The sequence below is a fragment of the Drosophila biarmipes genome, unplaced genomic scaffold (assembly GCF_025231255.1).
Source record: "Drosophila biarmipes strain raj3 unplaced genomic scaffold, RU_DBia_V1.1 ptg000088l, whole genome shotgun sequence".
In the NCBI taxonomy this organism is placed as follows: Eukaryota; Metazoa; Arthropoda; class Insecta; order Diptera; family Drosophilidae; genus Drosophila; species Drosophila biarmipes.
The window spans coordinates 19,968-31,365 of record NW_026114569.1 but is presented as its reverse complement, the minus strand read 5'-3'; the positions used below and the strand labels follow the sequence as shown (position 1 = coordinate 31,365).

At 33.2% G+C, this 11,398-nt stretch overlaps 3 non-coding genes across 3 annotated transcripts; all 3 read right to left on the bottom strand.

Moving 5' to 3' along the window:
• Positions 1-2,834: 2,834 nt before the first annotated feature.
• On the bottom strand, positions 2,835-6,805 carry LOC127012473 (large subunit ribosomal RNA). Its single transcript, XR_007765959.1, has one exon. It is a non-coding gene; the product is annotated as a large subunit ribosomal RNA (ribosomal RNA).
• Positions 6,806-7,207: 402 nt separating this feature from the next.
• Positions 7,208-7,386, bottom strand: LOC127012475 (5.8S ribosomal RNA). The gene has a single exon (XR_007765961.1). It is a non-coding gene; the product is annotated as a 5.8S ribosomal RNA (ribosomal RNA).
• Positions 7,387-8,589: 1,203 nt separating this feature from the next.
• LOC127012477 (small subunit ribosomal RNA) lies at positions 8,590-10,584 on the bottom strand. Its single transcript, XR_007765963.1, has one exon. It is a non-coding gene; the product is annotated as a small subunit ribosomal RNA (ribosomal RNA).
• Positions 10,585-11,398: the final 814 nt, after the last annotated feature.

The window sequence follows — 11,398 nt, the reverse complement described above, 5'->3', positions numbered from 1 at the left end:
TATACATTATTATGCCTTATAGGTATTATACCTATAAGCCACATCCATACGATTGCTTAATATAAATATATGTATAATTTTTTATACATATTTTTTTTTATTTATGTATGGTTTTTTATTCATATCCATATACTGTATTCACTTTTATATGGATATGATTGGCGTTTTATATAGTATTGACAAAATCATAAGTTTGACCAATACGAGGAGAGGTCCGCCAACGACCACCTCCCTATAGGTGTTTTTGGACACGCTGTCTCCCATTCGACTGCTTACTATACTAGGGGCTACCCGCTCCGTATGATATTCTCTCATATAACAAGAGAATGCAAGAAATATTCGTATTTTATGAATATAATCCATTTATTTTTCAATATCCATACGTTTTACTTAGTTTTTTGTACGGTATTGACAAAATCCTATGCATTTGCATAAGATTTATTTTGCCACAATTTATAGTACTAGTGCCGCCCTCACTAGGTATAAATATCTCATTTCGCTAGTAGTGTATGGGCAAATTCTACTAGCTATTCTCATAAATATGTCACTTATATGCCATATCTATACAATTCATGCACTTTTATATGTATATTTGCTATATTATACATTATTATGCCTTATAGGTATTATACCTATAAGCCACATCCATACGATTGCTTAATATAAATATATGTATAATTTTTTATACATATTTTTTTTTATTTATGTATGGTTTTTTATTCATATCCATATACTGTATTCACTTTTATATGGATATGATTGGCGTTTTATATAGTATTGACAAAATCATAAGTTTGACCAATACGAGGAGAGGTCCGCCAACGACCACCTCCCTATAGGTGTTTTTGGACACGCTGTCTCCCATTCGACTGCTTACTATACTAGGGGCTGCCCGCTCCGTATGATATTCTCTCGTATAACAAGAGAATGCAAGAAATATTCGTATTTTATGAATATAATCCATTTATTTTTCAATATCCATACGTTTTACTTAGTTTTTTGTACGGTATTGACAAAATCCTATGCATTTGCATAAGATTTATTTTGCCACAATTTATAGTACTAGTGCCGCCCTCACTAGGTATAAATATCTCATTTCGCTAGTAGTGTATGGGCAAATTCTACTAGCTATTCTCATAAATGCCTTCTTTATGCCATATCTATACAATTTATGCACTTTTATATGTATATTTGCTAATATTATACATTATTATGCCTTATAGGTATTATACCTATAAGCCATATACATACGATTTCATTTTTTTATTTATATATGGTTTTGTATTTATAACCATATACCGTATTTACTTTTATAAGGATATGATTGGCGTTTTATATAGTATTGACAAAATTATAAGTTTGACAAACACTTTTTTAAGTCTTTTAGTTAAAATTGTCATTTTTAATTGACTATCTAAACACTAGATATATTTGCACATGGAGCAAAGAGTATAAAAATTGGTCGCGTCACTAATAATATCGCGATACATTTTTACTACCATCAAAATACCACATACGTTTATATGTCCTCTTTATTTAATTTGGTTTCTAAACCTCAGGAATAGTTTTAATTATATGTGCGCTCTAAGTTGAATGAATTTCTTGAATCTCTTTACTTGAATTTCTAAGACTTAAAAATATTTATAAATAGATGTCCTATTGCATAATATTTTTTTATCGCTTCACTTATAAAATAACGATCCTGCCTTTCTACCTTTGAATAAACATTCATATAAACATGGAGAAAAAAACGTTCGCGTCACTAACAGTATGTGACGATAAAATTTTGCTAACATTAAAAGGAACATATTTTTATATGTCAACTCTTAGTTGAATTGGTCTATTGCTTAAGATTCTAGACCTTAGGAATATTTTTATATTATATGTTTGCCAATCTTCGCGTCACTAAAAAGATGACGATTCATATTGTTATTATTAGATGGTCGAGTTGTACTTATATTGATATGTTAATCAAATTGGTCTCTTACTTGAAAATCTAGACCTTAGGAATATTTTTATATTATATGTTTGCCAATCTTCGCGTCACTAATAAGATGACGATTCATATTATTATTAGATGGTCGAGTTGTACTTATATTGATATGTTAATCAAATTGGTCTCTTACTTGAAAATCTAGACCTTAGGAATATTTTTATATTATATGTTTGCCAATCTTCGCGTCACTAATAAGATGACGATTCATATTATTATTAGATGGTCGAGTTGTACTTATATTGATATGTTAATCAAATTGGTCTCTTACTTGAAAATCTAGACCTTAGGAATATTTTTATATTATATGTTTGCCAATCTTCGCGTCACTAATAAGATGACGATTCATATTGTTATTATTAGATGGTCGAGTTGTACTTATATTGATATGTTAATCAAATTGGTCTCTTACTTGAAAATCTAGACCTTAGGAATATTTTTATATTATATGTTTGCCAATCTTCGCGTCACTAATAAGATGACGATTCATATTGTTATTATTAGATGGTCGAGTTGTACTTATATTGATATGTTAATCAAATTGGTCTCTTACTTGAAAATCTAGACCTTAGGAATATTTTTATATTATATGTTTGCCAATCTTCGCGTCACTAATAAGATGACGATTCATATTGTTATTATTAGATGGTCGAGTTGTACTTATATTGATATGTTAATCAAATTGGTCTCTTACTTGAAAATCTAGACCTTAGGAATGTAATATATAAAGGATTAAAAATTCGCCACAAAGCCAAGCAAACAATCAATGCATACAAATAGATTGTTGGTTGAACTTTATATAAGAAGTTCAACACAACAAATAAATTATGCAATTTTATTATCGAATCATCAAGCAAAGGATAAGCTTCAGTGGATCGCAGTATGGCAGCTGCTCAACCACTTACAACACCTTGCCTGTTACAAAAGTCGTTTACAATTGATTCTAGGCTTTGTCATTGTATTAAATAATGCTTTTATATGTAACTAGCGCGGCATCAGGTGATCAAAGATCCTCCCAATTTACTATGTTACAAATTACATTGGCATCACATCCATTGTCGTTTAAAAAGTAAATTATAAACTTTAAATGGTTTAGAAGCCATACAATGCAAATTGCCCCTTATTTATCATTGCAGTCCAGCACGGATACGACCTTAGAGGCGTTCAGGCATAATCCAACGGACGTAGCGTCATACCACTGTTCGCTCGAACAAGTATTGTGCCATTGGTCCGTACCTGCGGTTCCTCTCGTACTACGCAGGAATGCTGTCGCAACAACGTTTTGTCATTAGTAGGGTAAAACTAACCTGTCTCACGACGGTCTAAACCCAGCTCACGTTCCCTTGCATGGGTGAACAATCCAACGCTTGGTGAATTTTGCTTCACAATGATAGGAAGAGCCGACATCGAAGGATCAAAAAGCGACGTCGCTATGAACGCTTGGCCGCCACAAGCCAGTTATCCCTATGGTAACTTTTCTGACACCTCTTGTTAAAAACTCTTTAAACCAAAAGGATCGATAGGCCGAGCTTTTGCTGTCCCTGTGTGTACTGAACACCGAGATCAAGTCAGCATTTGCCCTTTTGCTCTATGTGTGGTTTCTGTCCGCACTGAGCTGGCCTTGGGACACCTCCGTTATTATTTGAGAGATGTACCGCCCCAGTCAAACTCCCTACCTGGCAATGTCCTTGAATTGGATCATACCTGAGTAATTGGAGTTATACCAAATTTTCAAATCAAAAATACATAAATGCACCGTTTTATTAAAGAATTTGTTTGCGAATATATAACAAACTCGTGATACTTTGATCAAGAAGCTTGCATCAAAACCCAATACCATAAGATATAATAAATATATCCGTATAATGGCTAGGAAATGATACACGTTCCATTTAATCAAGTAAGTAAGGAAACAATAAGAGTAGTGGTATTTCATTGGCGATACCAAACCGAGGTCTAATATCTCCCACTTATTCTACACCTCTTATGTCTCCTTACACTGCCAGATTAGAGTCAAGCTCAAAAGGGTCTTCTTTCCCCGCTAATTATTCCAAGCCCGTTCCCTTGGCTGTGGTTTCGCTAGATAGTAGATAGGGACAGTAGGAATCTCGTTAATCCATTCATGCGCGTCACTAATTAGATGACGAGGCATTTGGCTACCTTAAGAGAGTCATAGTTACTCCCGCCGTTGACCCGCGCTTACTTGAATTTCTTCACTTTGACATTCAGAGCACTGGGCAGAAATCACATTGTGTCAACACCCGCTAGGGCCATCACAATGCTTTGTTTTAATTAGACAGTCGGATTCCCCAAGTCCGTGCCAGTTCTGAATTGATTGTTAATTGATAATCGTTATAATTAATAAGAACTAATTGGTTTAACCCAATTAGTATTCTTAAAAATTTTAGCAAGAAAGTTCCACAATTGGCTACGTAACTAAACTATCCGGGGAACAAGTAACTAACATAAATGCTAGAAACTCTATTTACCCAGAACGAGCACATAAACCATGTTATTGTTTCCCAATCAAGCCCGACTATCTCAATCTTCAGAGCCAATCCTTATCCCGAAGTTACGGATCTAATTTGCCGACTTCCCTTACCTACATTATTCTATCGACTAGAGACTCTTCACCTTGGAGACCAGCTGCGGATATTGGTACGGCCTGTTGAGAAGTTTGCGTGTCCCCACCATAAATTTTCAAGGTCCGAGGAGAAAATATCGACACAACAGTATATGTCATGCTCTTCTAGCCCATCTACCATATCTCTCTGCGAAAGACTTCCATGGTAGTACGGCTATAAAACAGAAAAGAAAACTCTTCCGATATCTCTCGACGGCTTCTTTATGGTCGTTCCTGTTGCCAGGATGAGCACGAGGCCCATATTTAATAACAAACGGATACTCAACAGGTTACGGAATTGGAACCGTATTCCCTTTCGTTCAAAATTATTCAAGTATATTAATTTAGCTAGATTTTATATAATATATATATTTGTTTGGCATTTGTATTTTACTTGAAAATTTTCGGCTTTCGCCTTGAACTTAGGACCGACTAACTCGTGATCAACCACTGTTCACACGAAACCCTTCTCCACTTCAGTCCTCCAAGGTCTCATTCGATTATTTGCTACTACCACCAAGATCTGTACCAATGGCAGCTCCATGCAGGCTTACGCCAAACACTTCTACGCATACCATTGTACCTTCCTACTCACTAAAGTTTCAAAATTTATATTACAAGTAATATAAATCATCTACTTTAGCGGTAATGTATAGGTATACAACTTAAGCGCCATCCATTTTAAGGGCTAGTTGCTTCGGCAGGTGAGTTGTTACACACTCCTTAGCGGATTTCGACTTCCATGATCACCGTCCTGCTGTTTTAAGCAACCAACGCCTTTCATGGTATCTGCATGAGTTGTTAATTTGGGCACCGTAACATTACGTTTGGTTCATCCCACAGCGCCAGTTCTGCTTACCAAAAGTGGCCCACTGGGCACATTATATCATAACCTTGAACTTCATATCAAGAAAGTTAAGGTTCTTACCCATTTAAAGTTTGAGAATAGGTTAAGATCGTTTCGACCCTAAGGCCTCTAATCATTCGCTTTACCAGATAAGATTATTTTATATAATATTAAAATGCACCAGCTATCCTGAGGGAAACTTCGGAAGGAACCAGCTACTAGATGGTTCGATTGGTCTTTCGCCCCTATACTCAATTCTGACAATCGATTTGCACGTCAGAACTGTTTCGGTCTTCCATCAGGGTTTCCCCTGACTTCAACCTGATCAAGTATAGTTCACCATCTTTCGGGTCACAGCATATATGCTCAAGGTACGTTCCAGTTAGAGGCATAAATAATATAAATATCATTATACATAACTATATAGAACGCCCCGGGATTGTGTTAATTAGCTATAAATAGTTAAAAAACTAATCCCATTATTAGTCAAGTTAATTACGCTATTAGGTTTATATCCCAATAACTTGCACATATGTTAGACTCCTTGGTCCGTGTTTCAAGACGGGTCCCGAAGGTATCCTGAATCTTTCGCATTGTTAATCCTACAAGTGCATATAATAAACACAAAAATCAATGATAATTATGCCATTATATAATTCCGAAAAATTAACGCACTGTATTCATATAAATCTATCAGCACTTTATCAAATTAATAACATTTATTCTGTGTTAAAATGCAAGCAAATTAATTTGAATAAACTATAAGTTATATTTTATGATAAATTTGGTATGCTAATAGATTACAATGTCCTTATATGGAAAAAATGCACACTATTATCATAATATTGTTTAAATATTACAATTCTAATGATGAATTTTCCATAACGGATATTCAGGTTCATCGGGCTTAACCTCTAAGCAGTTTCACGTACTGTTTAACTCTCTATTCAGAGTTCTTTTCAACTTTCCCTCACGGTACTTGTTTACTATCGGTCTCATGGTTATATTTAGTTTTAGATGGAGTTTACCACCCACTTAGTGCTGCACTATCAAGCAACACGACTCTTTGGAAACATCATCTAGTAATCATTAACGTTATACGGGCCTGGCACCCTCTATGGGTAAATGGCCTCATTTAAGAAGGACTTAAATCGTTAATTTCTCATACTAGAATATTGACGCTCCATACACTGCATCTCACATTTGCCATATAGACAAAGTGACTTAGTGCTGAACTGATTTCTTTTCGCTCGCCGCTACTAAGAAAATCCTTGTTAGTTTCTTTTCCTCCCCTAATTAATATGCTTAAATTCAGGGGGTAGTCCCATATGAGTTGAGGTTGTGTATAACTTTTATATGCAATTAATTCTTTATATATAATGATAAAACATTTTATTAAATTCGTTATATTAATAATATCTGTATATAAATGGCATTTGTTTGATTTAACGAATCAACGAAGAACAATAATATTGTCAACGGTTTTCTATTTTCTAATCATTAATAAGAGACAATTCTAGATAAATTTTTATGCTAGACATTTCTCAGTATCATTTGATTGAAAAAGAAAATATTTCTCTTCGTTTTTCACATTCAAATTATTTACTAATGTGAGATAATGTTTTTCATATATTTTTTAATATTATGAATAAAATAATTAAATTATTATTATCCAATAATATACCATATGCTTATAAAATTTCATTATAAAATTTGTATAAGCAACTTAATTAGCATAGTCTTACAACCCTCAACCATATGTAGTCCAAGCAGCACTATAAAATTAATTAAAGTACATAACAGCATGGACTGCGATATGCGTTCAAAATGTCGATGTTCATGTGTCCTGCAGTTCACACGATGACGCACAGTTTGCTGCGTTCTTCATCGACCCATGAGCCGAGTGATCCACCGCTTAGAGTTTTATAAATTGGTTTCTTAATTTTGTCAAATATGTTTTTATTGAAAGAAATTAAAAATACACCATTTTACTGGCATATATCAATTCCTTCAATAAATTTATTTTTATACCTAAAACGAATGCTGCGAAATGTCTTAGTTTTATATAACCAATATATATCAAAGTATTTCTTTTTAAATTGCATTTATTGTAAATAAATATATATATATATATATTAATACTTTTTTAGCGATATAAATTGAAATTTATATAAAACATTAACCTGTATAAAACCAGGTACAACATTGTACATTTTAGGTTGTTGCATTATCCAATGTATGCGCATAACTGAGATGAACAATACATATCGCAACGCGTGTATATTATGGTCCATATACACACAGTATTTTAATTGTGTTTATATACAATAATAATTTAATATTATTATTTTAATAATTCGATTTGCTTGTTCGAATTTTTATTTGTTTGTTTTGGCTGCTTATTATTTCTCTCATATGTATTAAATACAATATATAATTTTAATATTTGCATTATTTCGATTTGCTTGTTCGAAATTTCATTTGATCTATATTAGATCATATACATTTTGGCAATTCATATTTTATTTGTATTACTATAATGTATTTATTATAATATAAACAAATATTTTATTAACGGTAAGGATATACAATAATAATTTAATATTATTATTTTAATAATTCGATTTGCTTGTTCGAATTTTTATTTGTTTGCTTTGGCTGCTTATTATTTCTCTCATATGTATTAAATACAATATATAATTTTAATATTTGCATTATTTCGATTTGCTTGTTCGAAATTTTATTTGATCTATATTAGATCTCATATACATTTTGGCAATTCATATTTTATTTGTATTATTATAATGTATTTATTATAATATAAACAAATATTTTATTAACGGTAAGGATATACAATAATAATTTAATATTATTATTTTAATAATTCGATTTGCTTGTTCGAATTTTTATTTGTTTGCTTTGGCTGCTTATTAATTTCTCTCATATGTATTAAATACAATATATAATTTTAATATTTGCATTATTTCGATTTGCTTGTTCGAAATTTCATTTGATCTATAATAGATCTCATATACATTTTGGCAATTCATATTTTATTTGTAATACTATAATGTATTTATTATAATATAAACAAATATTTTATTAACGGTAAGGATATTAAAACATTAATGATCCTTCCGCAGGTTCACCTACGGAAACCTTGTTACGACTTTTACTTCCTCTAAATAATCAAGTTCGGTCAACTTTTGCGAAACAACCGTAACACGCAAGGCGTCACAGTGATCACGTCCGGAGACCTCACTAAATAATTCAATCGGTAGTAGCGACGGGCGGTGTGTACAAAGGGCAGGGACGTAATCAATGCGAGTTAATGACTCACACTTACTGGGAATTCCAAGTTCATGTGAACAGTTTCAGTTCACAATCCCAAGCATGAAAGTGGTTCAGCGGTTTACCCGGACCTCTCGGTCTAGGAAATACACGTTGATACTTTCATTGTAGCGCGCGTGCAGCCCAGGACATCTAAGGGCATCACAGACCTGTTATTGCTCAATCTCATTATTGCTAGACGCAATTTGTCCATTTAAGAAGCTAGTGTCCTTATAATGGGACAAACCAACAGGTACGGCTCCACTTATATAAACACATTCAAACACAATAAACATTTTACTGCCACCATGAATGAAGGCTATATAAGCTTCAACACCATAATCCTGAAGATATCTATTTAATATATTTGAGTCTCGTTCGTTATCGGAATTAACCAGACAAATCACTCCACGAACTAAGAACGGCCATGCACCACCACCCATAGATTCGAGAAAGAGCTATCAATCTGTCTTACACACTTATGTTCGGACCTGGTAAGTTTTCCCGTGTTGAGTCAAATTAAGCCGCAGGCTCCACTCCTGGTGGTGCCCTTCCGTCAATTCCTTTAAGTTTCAGCTTTGCAACCATACTTCCCCCGGAGCCCAAAAGCTTTGGTTTCCCGGGAAGCGACTGAGAGAGCCATAAAAGTAGCTACACCCAATTGCTAGCTGGCATCGTTTATGGTTAGAACTAGGGCGGTATCTGATCGCCTTCGAACCTCTAACTTTCGTTCTTGATTAATGAAAACATCTTTGGCAAATGCTTTCGCTTAAGTTAGTCTTACGACGGTCCAAGAATTTCACCTCTCGCGTCGTAATACTAATGCCCCCAAACTGCTTCTATTAATCATTACCTCTTGATCTGAAAACCAATGAAAGCAGAACAGAGGTCTTATTTCATTATCCCATGCACAGAATATTCAGGCATTTGAAGCCTGCTTTAAGCACTCTAATTTGTTCAAAGTAATTGTACCGGCCCACAATAACACTCGTTTAAGAGCACTAATGCAGGTTTTTAAATAGGAGGAACATATGAAAAAATACAAGTATCTAAGCACATGTAAGAACTCCACCGGTAATACGCTTACATACATAAAGGTATAGTACTAACCACAATTGTAAGTTGTACTACCCGTATGAAGCACAAGTTCAACTACGAACGTTTTAACCGCAACAACTTTAATATACGCTATTGGAGCTGGAATTACCGCGGCTGCTGGCACCAGACTTGCCCTCCAATTGGTCCTTGTTAAAGGATTTAAAGTGTACTCATTCCAATTACAGGGCCTCGGATATGAGTCCTGTATTGTTATTTTTCGTCACTACCTCCCCGAGCTGGGAGTGGGTAATTTACGCGCCTGCTGCCTTCCTTAGATGTGGTAGCCGTTTCTCAGGCTCCCTCTCCGGAATCGAACCCTGATTCCCCGTTACCCGTTGCAACCATGGTAGTCCTAGATACTACCATCAAAAGTTGATAGGGCAGACATTTGAAAGATCTGTCGTCGGTACAAGACCATACGATCTGCATGTTATCTAGAGTTCAACCAATATAACGATCTTGCGATCGCTTGGTTTTAGCCTAATAAAAGCACATGTTCCATAAGGTTCATGTTTTAATTGCATGTATTAGCTCTAGAATTACCACAGTTATCCAAGTAACTGTTAACGATCTAAGGAACCATAACTGATATAATGAGCCTTTTGCGGTTTCACTTTTAATTCGTGTGTACTTAGACATGCATGGCTTAATCTTTGAGACAAGCATATAACTACTGGCAGGATCAACCAGAATAATGTTTTTATTCATATTTCATTCATATTTTTTGAATAGAAATTAGCAATATATATGTTGTTATAGATTTTATTTCTATCGAATACGGCCATTTTTATATAGCATTCGTATACGTTTGTTTTCCAATTTATACTTGTTTCGCCACTAATAATAACAAGTTTTTATTGATGTCAAAAAGAATCATATTCTTTATAAACACAATATTTATTTTTCATATATTTTCTTTATATATGCACATTTCATTCTAAAATATCATTTTTGTTCGACATACATAATATATTGTATCCACACATGTACAATTTTTGTTTAACCAATATAAGATATTGAGTTAATCATTTGTATTTTGACGATAAATTTAAAATTTATCTATATATATCCATATAAGTCTCTGGTAATATATAAAATAGAACCGAGTGTATATATATAATTATTACTACTATATTTATTTCTTAAATAATATATACTTATATATTATTTATATATATACTCTTTATTATATATTATATAATTTCTTAAATAACTCTCTTAATAGCTATTTTTTATTATCAACAATATAAGTTGATATTAATATTGAAAATGTATTCATAATTACATTTTTATATTTCTTTGGTAGACTTTTATGTACTATTATTATTTAATAATACACATATAATATAAATCATGTTAGCCTACCTCCTAAAATTAACGATAAAATTCGGAAACAATTTGTTATTCTATGTACAATAGAAACTTGGCCTTTGTTTCAACGTTATTATCTTTGGGCTTAAAATATTAACCGCGGAGCCAAGTCTCGTATTCAAATAAATGAATAAAG